Below are 15,907 nucleotides of genomic sequence, written 5' to 3' on the forward strand. Positions count from 1 at the left end.
AGTTCCACAATTTTTTGAACCATTTTTATAATTCCTGGGATATTTCAGGTGCACCCAGGTTGAGGTTCTTGTAAGCAGTGCAGCCCTCAATTTGGGGGTGGCTCTGTCTTATTGATTTTCAGTTTTCCCAAGGTATATTCCCTAGACTGGAAGTGCCCTTGGCTCTGTAGCTCTGTTGTTTCCTTGTTTTAGGGAACACAATGCACTCCTCCAGTGAGGCAGTTGGCAACTTACATCCCGCCCATCAGCATAACAAGGCTCCCTGTTCTCCAGGGCCTGTCTTGCCTTTCTGGTTTTTACACATTTTGTGGATGTCCCTTTTGACCGGTGGGAAGTGATACTTCTTTGTAGTGCAGATTTGCATTGCCCGCTTGCTTGCTTGGCCAAAAAGGGCGTATGCATTTTCTCCTGAATATATTCAGGTGAAAACGCATACGCCCTTTTTGGCCAAGTGCGTCATTGTCGAAGTTGTGCCCCTCTTCCTGTGCTTTACAGGCGATTCCAACGTACCTCTTGAAATCTGTTTCCTGCTATTCTGCCTCGCTTTCAAGTCCGCCTCGTTGCCTTCCCTCAACAGATTTTTGGACGAGAGTTGGCCTTGATTACTCTGCCAGTTTGTGAATTGCTGTGCCCCTGAGCTCCATTTTTCAACTCGTTTTTTGTGAGCTGAACGCAAGTCCAAACTTTTGGTTCAGGACCTATACTGGTTCCCGGTGGGTGGCTGAGACTTTGGTTAATTCTTCTTCCTGCCGGGAAATTAGAGTGACATGTGCCCATCCAAATGCCTAACAGCTACTCTCTCATTGGTTCTCCCTCTTCCCTTTCATCCTCTGCCAAATTGGCAACCTGTGCGAACCAGGAGCTTAAAGGGGCTGTCTCTCCAAGTTGGGAGATTGATAGGAAAGCAGTTGGAAAGTCAAACCGGAGCACCAGGAGAGGGACTCTTCGTTGAGTTTTAGAAACCTTTCGTATTCACAGTGTGTCCATTCTCTAGGTTTCCCGTACATGTTATAGCTGTAGTAATATTCCCTTCAACCTGGAGAGTTGGGACCCATGGAATGGGTGCCATGCATTCTTGCTTTAAAGGGTCTGCATTTGCTCACCCCATCTCACCAATCCTCTCAGTCCCAAGTGTCCAGCCTCATGCCACATCCAGCTGTCATTGTAGATAGGGTCATTCCAGGTTGCATCAGAGACCCTGAAGGAATTGTAAAGAATTTCCCTGTTTCTTTGTTTTGTTTTTGAAATTCCTTTTTAGAGTGGGTTTGAGCTGATTCTCGCTGCCATGTTTATGCCAGTCTAGACACACTTGATTCCCTTACGGAGACATATCAATACATAGGTTTTAAGATTCTTACTAGTCAGATCTATTCCTCTGCGGGAAATATGGGGTTTTGAGTCCCTTTCACTGAGGAAGGTGTAGGTCTTGTCTATTCCATAGTTGGTTTTTGGAACGGTACCTGTGCTTATATCAAACTCTGGTTTGATGCATCACCCCACCTCTCCTTCCCCCTTAAGCAGGCATAAGAGTGTTTTCTAAATGTGAGACTCTGTTCTCTTTCCTAACTCAGTTCATGTGTAGCCATGTTTACAGGATCTTCCTAAGTGATATCTTATGATAAGTTTCTTTTTCTGTGTGACTTATTTCACTTAGAATCATCGTACCTGAATCCACTCATTTTGCTGCTACTGGTCTTATGACATTGATTTCATGGCTGAGGGATATTCCATCGTACGTAAGTTCCACAATTTTTTGAACCATTTTTATATTTCCTGGGATATTTCAGGTGCACCCAGGTTGAGGTTCTTGTAAGCAGTGCAGCCCTCAATTTGGGGGTGGCTCTGTCTTATTGATTTTCAGTTTTCCCAAGGTATATTCCCTAGACTGGAAGCGCCCTTGGCTCTGTAGCTCTGTTGTTTCCTTGTTTTAGGGAACACAATGCACTCCTCCAGTGAGGCAGTTGGCAACTTACATCCCGCCCATCAGCATAACAAGGCTCCCTGTTCTCCAGGGCCTGTCTTGCCTTTCTGGTTTTTACACATTTTGTGGATGTCCCTTTTGACCGGTGGGAAGTGATACTTCTTTGTAGTGCAGATTTGCATTGCCCGCTTGCTTGCTTGGCCAAAAAGGGCGTATGCGTTTTCTCCTGAATATATTCAGGAGAAAACGCATACGCCCTTTTTGGACAAGTGCGTCATTGTCGAAGTTGTGCCCCTCTTCCTGTGCTTTACAGGCGATTCCAACGTGCCTCTTGAAATCTGTTTCCTGCTATTCTGCCTCGCTTTCAAGTCCGCCTCGTTGCCTTCCCTCAACAGAATTTTGGACGAGAGTTGGCCTTGATTACTCTGCCACTTTGTGAATTGCTGTGCCCCTGAGCTCCATTTTTCAACTCGTTTTTTGTGAGCTGAACGCAAGTCCAAACTTTTGGTTCAGGACCTATACTGGTTCCCGGTGGGTGGCTGAGACTTTGGTTAATTCTTCTTCCTGCCGGGAAATTAGAGTGACATGTGCCCATCCAAATGCCTAACAGCTACTCTCTCATTGGTTCTCCATCTTCCCTTTCATCCTCTGCCAAATTGGCAACCTGTGTGAACCAGGAGCTTAAAGGGGCTGTCTCTCCAAGTTGGGAGATTGATAGGAAAGCAGTTGGAAAGTCAAACCGGAGCACCAGGAGAGGGACTCTTCTTTGAGTTTTAGAAACCTTTCGTATTCACAGTGTGTCCATTCTCTAGGTTTCCCGTACATGTTATAGCTGTAGTAATATTCCCTTCAACCTGGAGAGTTGGGACCCATGGAATGGGTGCCATGCATTCTTGCTTTAAAGGGTCTGCATTTGCTCACCCAATCTCACCAATCCTCTCAGTCCCAAGTGTCCAGCCTCATGCCACATCCAGCTGTCATTGTAGATAGGGTCATTCCAGGTTGCATCAGAGACCCTGAAGGAATTGTAAAGAATTTCCCTGTTTCTTTGTTTTGTTTTTGAAATTCCTTTTTAGAGTGGGTTTGAGCTGATTCTCGCTGCCATGTTTATGCCAGTCTAGACACACTTGATTCCCTTACGGAGACATATCAATACATAGGTTTTAAGATTCTTACTAGTCAGATCTATTCCTCTGCGGGAAATATGGGGTTTTGAGTCCCTTTCACTGAGGAAGGTGTAGGTCTTGTCTATTCCATAGTTGGTTTTTGGAACGGTACCTGGGCTTATATCAAACTCTGGTTTGATGCATCACCCCACCTCTCCTTCCCCCTTAAGCAGGCATAAGAGTGTTTTCTAAATGTGAGACTCTGTTCTCTTTCCTAACTCAGTTCATGTGTAGCCATGTTTACAGGATCTTCCTAAGTGATATCTTATGATAAGTTTCTTTTTCTGTGTGACTTATTTCACTTAGAATCATCGTACCTGAATCCACTCATTTTGCTGCTACTGGTCTTATGACATTGATTTCATGGCTGAGGGATATTCCATCGTACGTAAGTTCCACAATTTTTTGAACCATTTTTATAATTCCTGGGATATTTCAGGTGCACCCAGGTTGAGGTTCTTGTAAGCAGTGCAGCCCTCAATTTGGGGGTGGCTCTGTCTTATTGATTTTCAGTTTTCCCAAGGTATATTCCCTAGACTGGAAGTGCCCTTGGCTCTGTAGCTCTGTTGTTTCCTTGTTTTAGGGAACACAATGCACTCCTCCAGTGAGGCAGTTGGCAACTTACATCCCGCCCATCAGCATAACAAGGCTCCCTGTTCTCCAGGGCCTGTCTTGCCTTTCTGGTTTTTACACATTTTGTGGATGTCCCTTTTGACCGGTGGGAAGTGATACTTCTTTGTAGTGCAGATTTGCATTGCCCGCTTGCTTGCTTGGCCAAAAAGGGTGTATGCGTTTTCTCCTGAATATATTCAGGAGAAAACGCATACGCCCTTTTTGGACAAGTGCGTCATTGTCGAAGTTGTGCCCCTCTTCCTGTGCTTTACAGGCGATTCCAACGTGCCTCTTGAAATCTGTTTCCTGCTATTCTGCCTCGCTTTCAAGTCCGCCTCGTTGCCTTCCCTCAACAGAATTTTGGACGAGAGTTGGCCTTGATTACTCTGCCACTTTGTGAATTGCTGTGCCCCTGAGCTCCATTTTTCAACTCGTTTTTTGTGAGCTGAACGCAAGTCCAAACTTTTGGTTCAGGACCTATACTGGTTCCCGGTGGGTGGCTGAGACTTTGGTTAATTCTTCTTCCTGCCGGGAAATTAGAGTGACATGTGCCCATCCAAATGCCTAACAGCTACTCTCTCATTGGTTCTCCATCTTCCCTTTCATCCTCTGCCAAATTGGCAACCTGTGTGAACCAGGAGCTTAAAGGGGCTGTCTCTCCAAGTTGGGAGATTGATAGGAAAGCAGTTGGAAAGTCAAACCGGAGCACCAGGAGAGGGACTCTTCTTTGAGTTTTAGAAACCTTTCGTATTCACAGTGTGTCCATTCTCTAGGTTTCCCGTACATGTTATAGCTGTAGTAATATTCCCTTCAACCTGGAGAGTTGGGACCCATGGAATGGGTGCCATGCATTCTTGCTTTAAAGGGTCTGCATTTGCTCACCCAATCTCACCAATCCTCTCAGTCCCAAGTGTCCAGCCTCATGCCACATCCAGCTGTCATTGTAGATAGGGTCATTCCAGGTTGCATCAGAGACCCTGAAGGAATTGTAAAGAATTTCCCTGTTTCTTTGTTTTGTTTTTGAAATTCCTTTTTAGAGTGGGTTTGAGCTGATTCTCGCTGCCATGTTTATGCCAGTCTAGACACACTTGATTCCCTTACGGAGACATATCAATACATAGGTTTTAAGATTCTTACTAGTCAGATCTATTCCTCTGCGGGAAATATGGGGTTTTGAGTCCCTTTCACTGAGGAAGGTGTAGGTCTTGTCTATTCCATAGTTGGTTTTTGGAACGGTACCTGGGCTTATATCAAACTCTGGTTTGATGCATCACCCCACCTCTCCTTCCCCCTTAAGCAGGCATAAGAGTGTTTTCTAAATGTGAGACTCTGTTCTCTTTCCTAACTCAGTTCATGTGTAGCCATGTTTACAGGATCTTCCTAAGTGATATCTTATGATAAGTTTCTTTTTCTGTGTGACTTATTTCACTTAGAATCATCGTACCTGAATCCACTCATTTTGCTGCTACTGGTCTTATGACATTGATTTCATGGCTGAGGGATATTCCATCGTACGTAAGTTCCACAATTTTTTGAACCATTTTTATAATTCCTGGGATATTTCAGGTGCACCCAGGTTGAGGTTCTTGTAAGCAGTGCAGCCCTCAATTTGGGGGTGGCTCTGTCTTATTGATTTTCAGTTTTCCCAAGGTATATTCCCTAGACTGGAAGTGCCCTTGGCTCTGTAGCTCTGTTGTTTCCTTGTTTTAGGGAACACAATGCACTCCTCCAGTGAGGCAGTTGGCAACTTACATCCCGCCCATCAGCATAACAAGGCTCCCTGTTCTCCAGGGCCTGTCTTGCCTTTCTGGTTTTTACACATTTTGTGGATGTCCCTTTTGACCGGTGGGAAGTGATACTTCTTTGTAGTGCAGATTTGCATTGCCCGCTTGCTTGCTTGGCCAAAAAGGGCGTATGCATTTTCTCCTGAATATATTCAGGTGAAAACGCATACGCCCTTTTTGGCCAAGTGCGTCATTGTCGAAGTTGTGCCCCTCTTCCTGTGCTTTACAGGCGATTCCAACGTACCTCTTGAAATCTGTTTCCTGCTATTCTGCCTCGCTTTCAAGTCCGCCTCGTTGCCTTCCCTCAACAGATTTTTGGACGAGAGTTGGCCTTGATTACTCTGCCAGTTTGTGAATTGCTGTGCCCCTCAGCTCCATTTTTCAACTCGTTTTTTGTGAGCTGAACGCAAGTCCAAACTTTTGGTTCAGGACCTATACTGGTTCCCGGTGGGTGGCTGAGACTTTGGTTAATTCTTCTTCCTGCCGGGAAATTAGAGTGACATGTGCCCATCCAAATGCCTAACAGCTACTCTCTCATTGGTTCTCCCTCTTCCCTTTCATCCTCTGCCAAATTGGCAACCTGTGCGAACCAGGAGCTTAAAGGGGCTGTCTCTCCAAGTTGGGAGATTGATAGGAAAGCAGTTGGAAAGTCAAACCGGAGCACCAGGAGAGGGACTCTTCGTTGAGTTTTAGAAACCTTTCGTATTCACAGTGTGTCCATTCTCTAGGTTTCCCGTACATGTTATAGCTGTAGTAATATTCCCTTCAACCTGGAGAGTTGGGACCCATGGAATGGGTGCCATGCATTCTTGCTTTAAAGGGTCTGCATTTGCTCACCCCATCTCACCAATCCTCTCAGTCCCAAGTGTCCAGCCTCATGCCACATCCAGCTGTCATTGTAGATAGGGTCATTCCAGGTTGCATCAGAGACCCTGAAGGAATTGTAAAGAATTTCCCTGTTTCTTTGTTTTGTTTTTGAAATTCCTTTTTAGAGTGGGTTTGAGCTGATTCTCGCTGCCATGTTTATGCCAGTCTAGACACACTTGATTCCCTTACGGAGACATATCAATACATAGGTTTTAAGATTCTTACTAGTCAGATCTATTCCTCTGCGGGAAATATGGGGTTTTGAGTCGCTTTCACTGAGGAAGGTGTAGGTCTTGTCTATTCCATAGTTGGTTTTTGGAACGGTACCTGTGCTTATATCAAACTCTGGTTTGATGCATCACCCCACCTCTCCTTCCCCCTTAAGCAGGCATAAGAGTGTTTTCTAAATGTGAGACTCTGTTCTCTTTCCTAACTCAGTTCATGTGTAGCCATGTTTACAGGATCTTCCTAAGTGATATCTTATGATAAGTTTCTTTTTCTGTGTGACTTATTTCACTTAGAATCATCGTACCTGAATCCACTCATTTTGCTGCTACTGGTCTTATGACATTGATTTCATGGCTGAGGGATATTCCATCGTACGTAAGTTCCACAATTTTTTGAACCATTTTTATATTTCCTGGGATATTTCAGGTGCACCCAGGTTGAGGTTCTTGTAAGCAGTGCAGCCCTCAATTTGGGGGTGGCTCTGTCTTATTGATTTTCAGTTTTCCCAAGGTATATTCCCTAGACTGGAAGCGCCCTTGGCTCTGTAGCTCTGTTGTTTCCTTGTTTTAGGGAACACAATGCACTCCTCCAGTGAGGCAGTTGGCAACTTACATCCCGCCCATCAGCATAACAAGGCTCCCTGTTCTCCAGGGCCTGTCTTGCCTTTCTGGTTTTTACACATTTTGTGGATGTCCCTTTTGACCGGTGGGAAGTGATACTTCTTTGTAGTGCAGATTTGCATTGCCCGCTTGCTTGCTTGGCCAAAAAGGGCGTATGCGTTTTCTCCTGAATATATTCAGGAGAAAACGCATACGCCCTTTTTGGACAAGTGCGTCATTGTCGAAGTTGTGCCCCTCTTCCTGTGCTTTACAGGCGATTCCAACGTGCCTCTTGAAATCTGTTTCCTGCTATTCTGCCTCGCTTTCAAGTCCGCCTCGTTGCCTTCCCTCAACAGAATTTTGGACGAGAGTTGGCCTTGATTACTCTGCCACTTTGTGAATTGCTGTGCCCCTGAGCTCCATTTTTCAACTCGTTTTTTGTGAGCTGAACGCAAGTCCAAACTTTTGGTTCAGGACCTATACTGGTTCCCGGTGGGTGGCTGAGACTTTGGTTAATTCTTCTTCCTGCCGGGAAATTAGAGTGACATGTGCCCATCCAAATGCCTAACAGCTACTCTCTCATTGGTTCTCCATCTTCCCTTTCATCCTCTGCCAAATTGGCAACCTGTGTGAACCAGGAGCTTAAAGGGGCTGTCTCTCCAAGTTGGGAGATTGATAGGAAAGCAGTTGGAAAGTCAAACCGGAGCACCAGGAGAGGGACTCTTCTTTGAGTTTTAGAAACCTTTCGTATTCACAGTGTGTCCATTCTCTAGGTTTCCCGTACATGTTATAGCTGTAGTAATATTCCCTTCAACCTGGAGAGTTGGGACCCATGGAATGGGTGCCATGCATTCTTGCTTTAAAGGGTCTGCATTTGCTCACCCAATCTCACCAATCCTCTCAGTCCCAAGTGTCCAGCCTCATGCCACATCCAGCTGTCATTGTAGATAGGGTCATTCCAGGTTGCATCAGAGACCCTGAAGGAATTGTAAAGAATTTCCCTGTTTCTTTGTTTTGTTTTTGAAATTCCTTTTTAGAGTGGGTTTGAGCTGATTCTCGCTGCCATGTTTATGCCAGTCTAGACACACTTGATTCCCTTACGGAGACATATCAATACATAGGTTTTAAGATTCTTACTAGTCAGATCTATTCCTCTGCGGGAAATATGGGGTTTTGAGTCCCTTTCACTGAGGAAGGTGTAGGTCTTGTCTATTCCATAGTTGGTTTTTGGAACGGTACCTGGGCTTATATCAAACTCTGGTTTGATGCATCACCCCACCTCTCCTTCCCCCTTAAGCAGGCATAAGAGTGTTTTCTAAATGTGAGACTCTGTTCTCTTTCCTAACTCAGTTCATGTGTAGCCATGTTTACAGGATCTTCCTAAGTGATATCTTATGATAAGTTTCTTTTTCTGTGTGACTTATTTCACTTAGAATCATCGTACCTGAATCCACTCATTTTGCTGCTACTGGTCTTATGACATTGATTTCATGGCTGAGGGATATTCCATCGTACGTAAGTTCCACAATTTTTTGAACCATTTTTATAATTCCTGGGATATTTCAGGTGCACCCAGGTTGAGGTTCTTGTAAGCAGTGCAGCCCTCAATTTGGGGGTGGCTCTGTCTTATTGATTTTCAGTTTTCCCAAGGTATATTCCCTAGACTGGAAGTGCCCTTGGCTCTGTAGCTCTGTTGTTTCCTTGTTTTAGGGAACACAATGCACTCCTCCAGTGAGGCAGTTGGCAACTTACATCCCGCCCATCAGCATAACAAGGCTCCCTGTTCTCCAGGGCCTGTCTTGCCTTTCTGGTTTTTACACATTTTGTGGATGTCCCTTTTGACCGGTGGGAAGTGATACTTCTTTGTAGTGCAGATTTGCATTGCCCGCTTGCTTGCTTGGCCAAAAAGGGCGTATGCATTTTCTCCTGAATATATTCAGGTGAAAACGCATACGCCCTTTTTGGCCAAGTGCGTCTTGTCGAAGTTGTGCCCCTCTTCCTGTGCTTTACAGGCGATTCCAACGTACCTCTTGAAATCTGTTTCCTGCTATTCTGCCTCGCTTTCAAGTCCGCCTCGTTGCCTTCCCTCAACAGATTTTTGGACGAGAGTTGGCCTTGATTACTCTGCCAGTTTGTGAATTGCTGTGCCCCTGAGCTCCATTTTTCAACTCGTTTTTTGTGAGCTGAACGCAAGTCCAAACTTTTGGTTCAGGACCTATACTGGTTCCCGGTGGGTGGCTGAGACTTTGGTTAATTCTTCTTCCTGCCGGGAAATTAGAGTGGCATGTGCCCATCCAAATGCCTAACAGCTAATCTCTCATTGGTTCTCCGTCTTCCCTTTCATCCTCTGCCAAATTGGCAACCTGTGCGAACCAGGAGCTTAAAGGGGCTGTCTCTCCAAGTTGGGAGATTGATAGGAAAGCAGTTGGAAATTCAAACCGGAGCACCAGGAGAGGGACTCTTCTTTGAGTTTTAGAAACCTTTCGTATTCACAGTGTGTCCATTCTCTAGGTTTCCCGTACATGTTATAGCTGTAGTAATATTCCCTTCAACCTGGAGAGTTGGGACCCATGGAATGGGTGCCATGCATTCTTGCTTTAAAGGGTCTGCATTTGCTCACCCAATCTCACCAATCCTCTCAGTCCCAAGTGTCCAGCCTCATGCCACATCCAGCTGTCATTGTAGATAGGGTCATTCCAGGTTGCATCAGAGACCCTGAAGGAATTGTAAAGAATTTCCCTGTTTCTTTGTTTTGTTTTAGAAATTCCTTTTTAGAGTGGGTTTGAGCTGATTCTCGCTGCCATGTTTATGCCAGTCTAGACACACTTGATTCCCTTACGGAGACATATCAATACATAGGTTTTAAGATTCTTACTAGTCAGATCTATTCCTCTGCGGGAAATATGGGGTTTTGAGTCCCTTTCACTGAGGAAGGTATAGGTCTTGTCTATTCCATAGTTGGTTTTTGGAACGGTACCTGTGCTTATATCAAACTCTGGTTTGATGCATCACCCCACCTCTCCTTCCCCCTTAAGCAGGCATAAGAGTGTTTTCTAAATGTGAGACTCTGTTCTCTTTCCTAACTCAGTTCATGTGTAGCCATGTTTACAGGATCTTCCTAAGTGATATCTTATGATAAGTTTCTTTTTCTGTGTGACTTATTTCACTTAGAATCATCGTATCTGAATCCACTCATTTTGCTGCTACTGGTCTTATGACATTGATTTCATGGCTGAGGGATATTCCATCGTACGTAAGTTCCACAATTTTTTGAACCATTTTTATATTTCCTGGGATATTTCAGGTGCACCCAGGTTGAGGTTCTTGTAAGCAGTGCAGCCCTCAATTTGGGGGTGGCTCTGTCTTATTGATTTTCAGTTTTCCCAAGGTATATTCCCTAGACTGGAAGTGCCCTTGGCTCTGTAGCTCTGTTGTTTCCTTGTTTTAGGGAACACAATGCACTCCTCCAGTGAGGCAGTTGGCAACTTACATCCCGCCCATCAGCATAACAAGGCTCCCTGTTCTCCAGGGCCTGTCTTGCCTTTCTGGTTTTTACACATTTTGTGGATGTCCCTTTTGACCGGTGGGAAGTGATACTTCTTTGTAGTGCAGATTTGCATTGCCCGCTTGCTTGCTTGGCCAAAAAGGGCGTATGCGTTTTCTCCTGAATATATTCAGGAGAAAACGCATACGCCCTTTTTGGCCAAGTGCATCATTGTCGAAGTTGTGCCCCTCTTCCTGTGCTTTACAGGCGATTCCAACGTACCTCTTGAAATCTGTTTCCTGCTATTCTGCCTCGCTTTCAAGTCCGCCTCGTTGCCTTCCCTCAACAGATTTTTGGACGAGAGTTGGCCTTGATTACTCTGCCAGTTTGTGAATTGCTGTGCCCCTGAGCTCCATTTTTCAACTCGTTTTTTGTGAGCTGAACGCAAGTCCAAACTTTTGGTTCAGGACCTATACTGGTTCCCGGTGGGTGGCTGAGACTTTGGTTAATTCTTCTTCCTGCCGGGAAATTAGAGTGGCATGTGCCCATCCAAATGCCTAACAGCTAATCTCTCATTGGTTCTCCGTCTTCCCTTTCATCCTCTGCCAAATTGGCAACCTGTGCGAACCAGGAGCTTAAAGGGGCTGTCTCTCCAAGTTGGGAGATTGATAGGAAAGCAGTTGGAAATTCAAACCGGAGCACCAGGAGAGGGACTCTTCTTTGAGTTTTAGAAACCTTTCGTATTCACAGTGTGTCCATTCTCTAGGTTTCCCGTACATGTTATAGCTGTAGTAATATTCCCTTCAACCTGGAGAGTTGGGACCCATGGAATGGGTGCCATGCATTCTTGCTTTAAAGGGTCTGCATTTGCTCACCCAATCTCACCAATCCTCTCAGTCCCAAGTGTCCAGCCTCATGCCACATCCAGCTGTCATTGTAGATAGGGTCATTCCAGGTTGCATCAGAGACCCTGAAGGAATTGTAAAGAATTTCCCTGTTTCTTTGTTTTGTTTTAGAAATTCCTTTTTAGAGTGGGTTTGAGCTGATTCTCGCTGCCATGTTTATGCCAGTCTAGACACACTTGATTCCCTTACGGAGACATATCAATACATAGGTTTTAAGATTCTTACTAGTCAGATCTATTCCTCTGCGGGAAATATGGGGTTTTGAGTCCCTTTCACTGAGGAAGGTATAGGTCTTGTCTATTCCATAGTTGGTTTTTGGAACGGTACCTGTGCTTATATCAAACTCTGGTTTGATGCATCACCCCACCTCTCCTTCCCCCTTAAGCAGGCATAAGAGTGTTTTCTAAATGTGAGACTCTGTTCTCTTTCCTAACTCAGTTCATGTGTAGCCATGTTTACAGGATCTTCCTAAGTGATATCTTATGATAAGTTTCTTTTTCTGTGTGACTTATTTCACTTAGAATCATCGTATCTGAATCCACTCATTTTGCTGCTACTGGTCTTATGACATTGATTTCATGGCTGAGGGATATTCCATCGTACGTAAGTTCCACAATTTTTTGAACCATTTTTATATTTCCTGGGATATTTCAGGTGCACCCAGGTTGAGGTTCTTGTAAGCAGTGCAGCCCTCAATTTGGGGGTGGCTCTGTCTTATTGATTTTCAGTTTTCCCAAGGTATATTCCCTAGACTGGAAGTGCCCTTGGCTCTGTAGCTCTGTTGTTTCCTTGTTTTAGGGAACACAATGCACTCCTCCAGTGAGGCAGTTGGCAACTTACATCCCGCCCATCAGCATAACAAGGCTCCCTGTTCTCCAGGGCCTGTCTTGCCTTTCTGGTTTTTACACATTTTGTGGATGTCCCTTTTGACCGGTGGGAAGTGATACTTCTTTGTAGTGCAGATTTGCATTGCCCGCTTGCTTGCTTGGCCAAAAAGGGCGTATGCGTTTTCTCCTGAATATATTCAGGAGAAAACGCATACGCCCTTTTTGGCCAAGTGCATCATTGTCGAAGTTGTGCCCCTCTTCCTGTGCTTTACAGGCGATTCCAACGTACCTCTTGAAATCTGTTTCCTGCTATTCTGCCTCGCTTTCAAGTCCGCCTCGTTGCCTTCCCTCAACAGATTTTTGGACGAGAGTTGGCCTTGATTACTCTGCCAGTTTGTGAATTGCTGTGCCCCTGAGCTCCATTTTTCAACTCGTTTTTTGTGAGCTGAACGCAAGTCCAAACTTTTGGTTCAGGACCTATACTGGTTCCCGGTGGGTGGCTGAGACTTTGGTTAATTCTTCTTCCTGCCGGGAAATTAGAGTGACATGTGCCCATCCAAATGCCTAACAGCTAATCTCTCATTGGTTCTCCGTCTTCCCTTTCATCCTCTGCCAAATTGGCAACCTGTGCGAACCAGGAGCTTAAAGGGGCTGTCTCTCCAAGTTGGGAGATTGATAGGAAAGCAGTTGGAAATTCAAACCGGAGCACCAGGAGAGGGACTCTTCTTTGAGTTTTAGAAACCTTTCGTATTCACAGTGTGTCCATTCTCTAGGTTTCCCGTACATGTTATAGCTGTAGTAATATTCCCTTCAACCTGGAGAGTTGGGACCCATGGAATGGGTGCCATGCATTCTTGCTTTAAAGGGTCTGCATTTGCTCACCCAATCTCACCAATCCTCTCAGTCCCAAGTGTCCAGCCTCATGCCACATCCAGCTGTCATTGTAGATAGGGTCATTCCAGGTTGCATCAGAGACCCTGAAGGAATTGTAAAGAATTTCCCTGTTTCTTTGTTTTGTTTTTGAAATTCCTTTTTAGAGTGGGTTTGAGCTGATTCTCGCTGCCATGTTTATGCCAGTCTAGACACACTTGATTCCCTTACGGAGACATATCAATACATAGGTTTTAAGATTCTTACTAGTCAGATCTATTCCTCTGCGGGAAATATGGGGTTTTGAGTCCCTTTCACTGAGGAAGGTGTAGGTCTTGTCTATTCCATAGTTGGTTTTTGGAACGGTACCTGGGCTTATATCAAACTCTGGTTTGATGCATCACCCCACCTCTCCTTCCCCCTTAAGCAGGCATAAGAGTGTTTTCTAAATGTGAGACTCTGTTCTCTTTCCTAACTCAGTTCATGTGTAGCCATGTTTACAGGATCTTCCTAAGTGATATCTAATGATAAGTTTCTTTTTCTGTGTGGCTTATTTCACTTAGAATCATCGTACCTGAATCCACTCATTTTGCTGCTACTGGTCTTATGACATTGATTTCATGGCTGAGGGATATTCCATCGTACGTAAGTTCCACAATTTTTTGAACCATTTTTATATTTCCTGGGATATTTCAGGTGCACCCAGGTTGAGGTTCTTGTAAGCAGTGCAGCCCTCAATTTGGGGGTGGCTCTGTCTTATTGATTTTCAGTTTTCCCAAGGTATATTCCCTAGACTGGAAGCGCCCTTGGCTCTGTAGCTCTGTTGTTTCCTTGTTTTAGGGAACACAATGCACTCCTCCAGTGAGGCAGTTGGCAACTTACATCCCGCCCATCAGCATAACAAGGCTCCCTGTTCTCCAGGGCCTGTCTTGCCTTTCTGGTTTTTACACATTTTGTGGATGCCCCTTTTGACCGGTGGGAAGTGATACTTCTTTGTAGTGCAGATTTGCATTGCCCGCTTGCTTGCTTGGCCAAAAAGGGCGTATGCGTTTTCTCCTGAATATATTCAGGAGAAAATGCATACGCCCTTTTTGGCCAAGTGCGTCATTGTCGAAGTTGTGCCCCTCTTCCTGTGCTTTACAGGCGATTCCAACGTACCTCTTGAAATCTGTTTCCTGCTATTCTGCCTCGCTTTCAAGTCCGCCTCGTTGCCTTCCCTCAACAGATTTTTGGACGAGAGTTGGCCTTGATTACTCTGCCAGTTTGTGAATTGCTGTGCCCCTGAGCTCCATTTTTCAACTCGTTTTTTGTGAGCTGAACGCAAGTCCAAACTTTTGGTTCAGGACCTATACTGGTTCCCGGTGGGTGGCTGAGACTTTGGTTAATTCTTCTTCCTGCCGGGAAATTAGAGTGACATGTGCCCATCCAAATGCCTAACAGCTACTCTCTCATTGGTTCTCCCTCTTCCCTTTCATCCTCTGCCAAATTGGCAACCTGTGCGAACCAGGAGCTTAAAGGGGCTGTCTCTCTAAGTTGGGAGATTGATAGGAAAGCAGTTGGAAAGTCAAACCGGAGCACCAGGAGAGGGACTCTTCGTTGAGTTTTAGAAACCTTTCGTATTCACAGTGTGTCCATTCTCTAGGTTTCCCGTACATGTTATAGCTGTAGTAATATTCCCTTCAACCTGGAGAGTTGGGACCCATGGAATGGGTGCCATGCATTCTTGCTTTAAAGGGTCTGCATTTGCTCACCCAATCTCACCAATCCTCTCAGTCCCAAGTGTCCAGCCTCATGCCACATCCAGCTGTCATTGTAGATAGGGTCATTCCAGGTTGCATCAGAGACCCTGAAGGAATTGTAAAGAATTTCCCTGTTTCTTTGTTTTGTTTTTGAAATTCCTTTTTAGAGTGGGTTTGAGCTGATTCTCGCTGCCATGTTTATGCCAGTCTAGACACACTTGATTCCCTTACGGAGACATATCATTACATAGGTTTTAAGATTCTTACTAGTCAGATCTATTCCTCTGCGGGAAATATGGGGTTTTGAGTCCCTTTCACTGAGGAAGGTGTAGGTCTTGTCTATTCCATAGTTGGTTTTTGGAACGGTACCTGGGCTTATATCAAACTCTGGTTTGATGCATCACCCCACCTCTCCTTCCCCCTTAAGCAGGCCTAAGAGTGTTTTCTAAATGTGAGACTCTGTTCTCTTTCCTAACTCAGTTCATGTGTAGCCATGTTTACAGGATCTTCCTAAGTGATATCTTATGATAAGTTTCTTTTTCTGTGTGACTTATTTCACTTAGAATCATCGTACCTGAATCCACTCATTTTGCTGCTACTGGTCTTATGACATTGATTTCATGGCTGAGGGATATTCCATCGTACGTAAGTTCCACAATTTTTTGAACCATTTTTATATTTCCTGGGATATTTCAGGTGCACCCAGGTTGAGGTTCTTGTAAGCAGTGCAGCCCTCAATTTGGGGGTGGCTCTGTCTTATTGATTTTCAGTTTTCCCAAGGTATATTCCCCTAGACTGGAAGCGCCCTTGGCTCTGTAGCTCTGTTGTTTCCTTGTTTTAGGGAACACAATGCACTCCTCCAGTGAGGCAGTTGGCAACTTACATCCCGCCCATCAGCATAACAA

Source organism: Mesoplodon mirus (assembly GCF_964341445.2).
Source record: "Mesoplodon mirus genome assembly, chromosome: 11".
NCBI classification, from domain to species: domain Eukaryota; kingdom Metazoa; phylum Chordata; class Mammalia; order Artiodactyla; family Ziphiidae; genus Mesoplodon; species Mesoplodon mirus.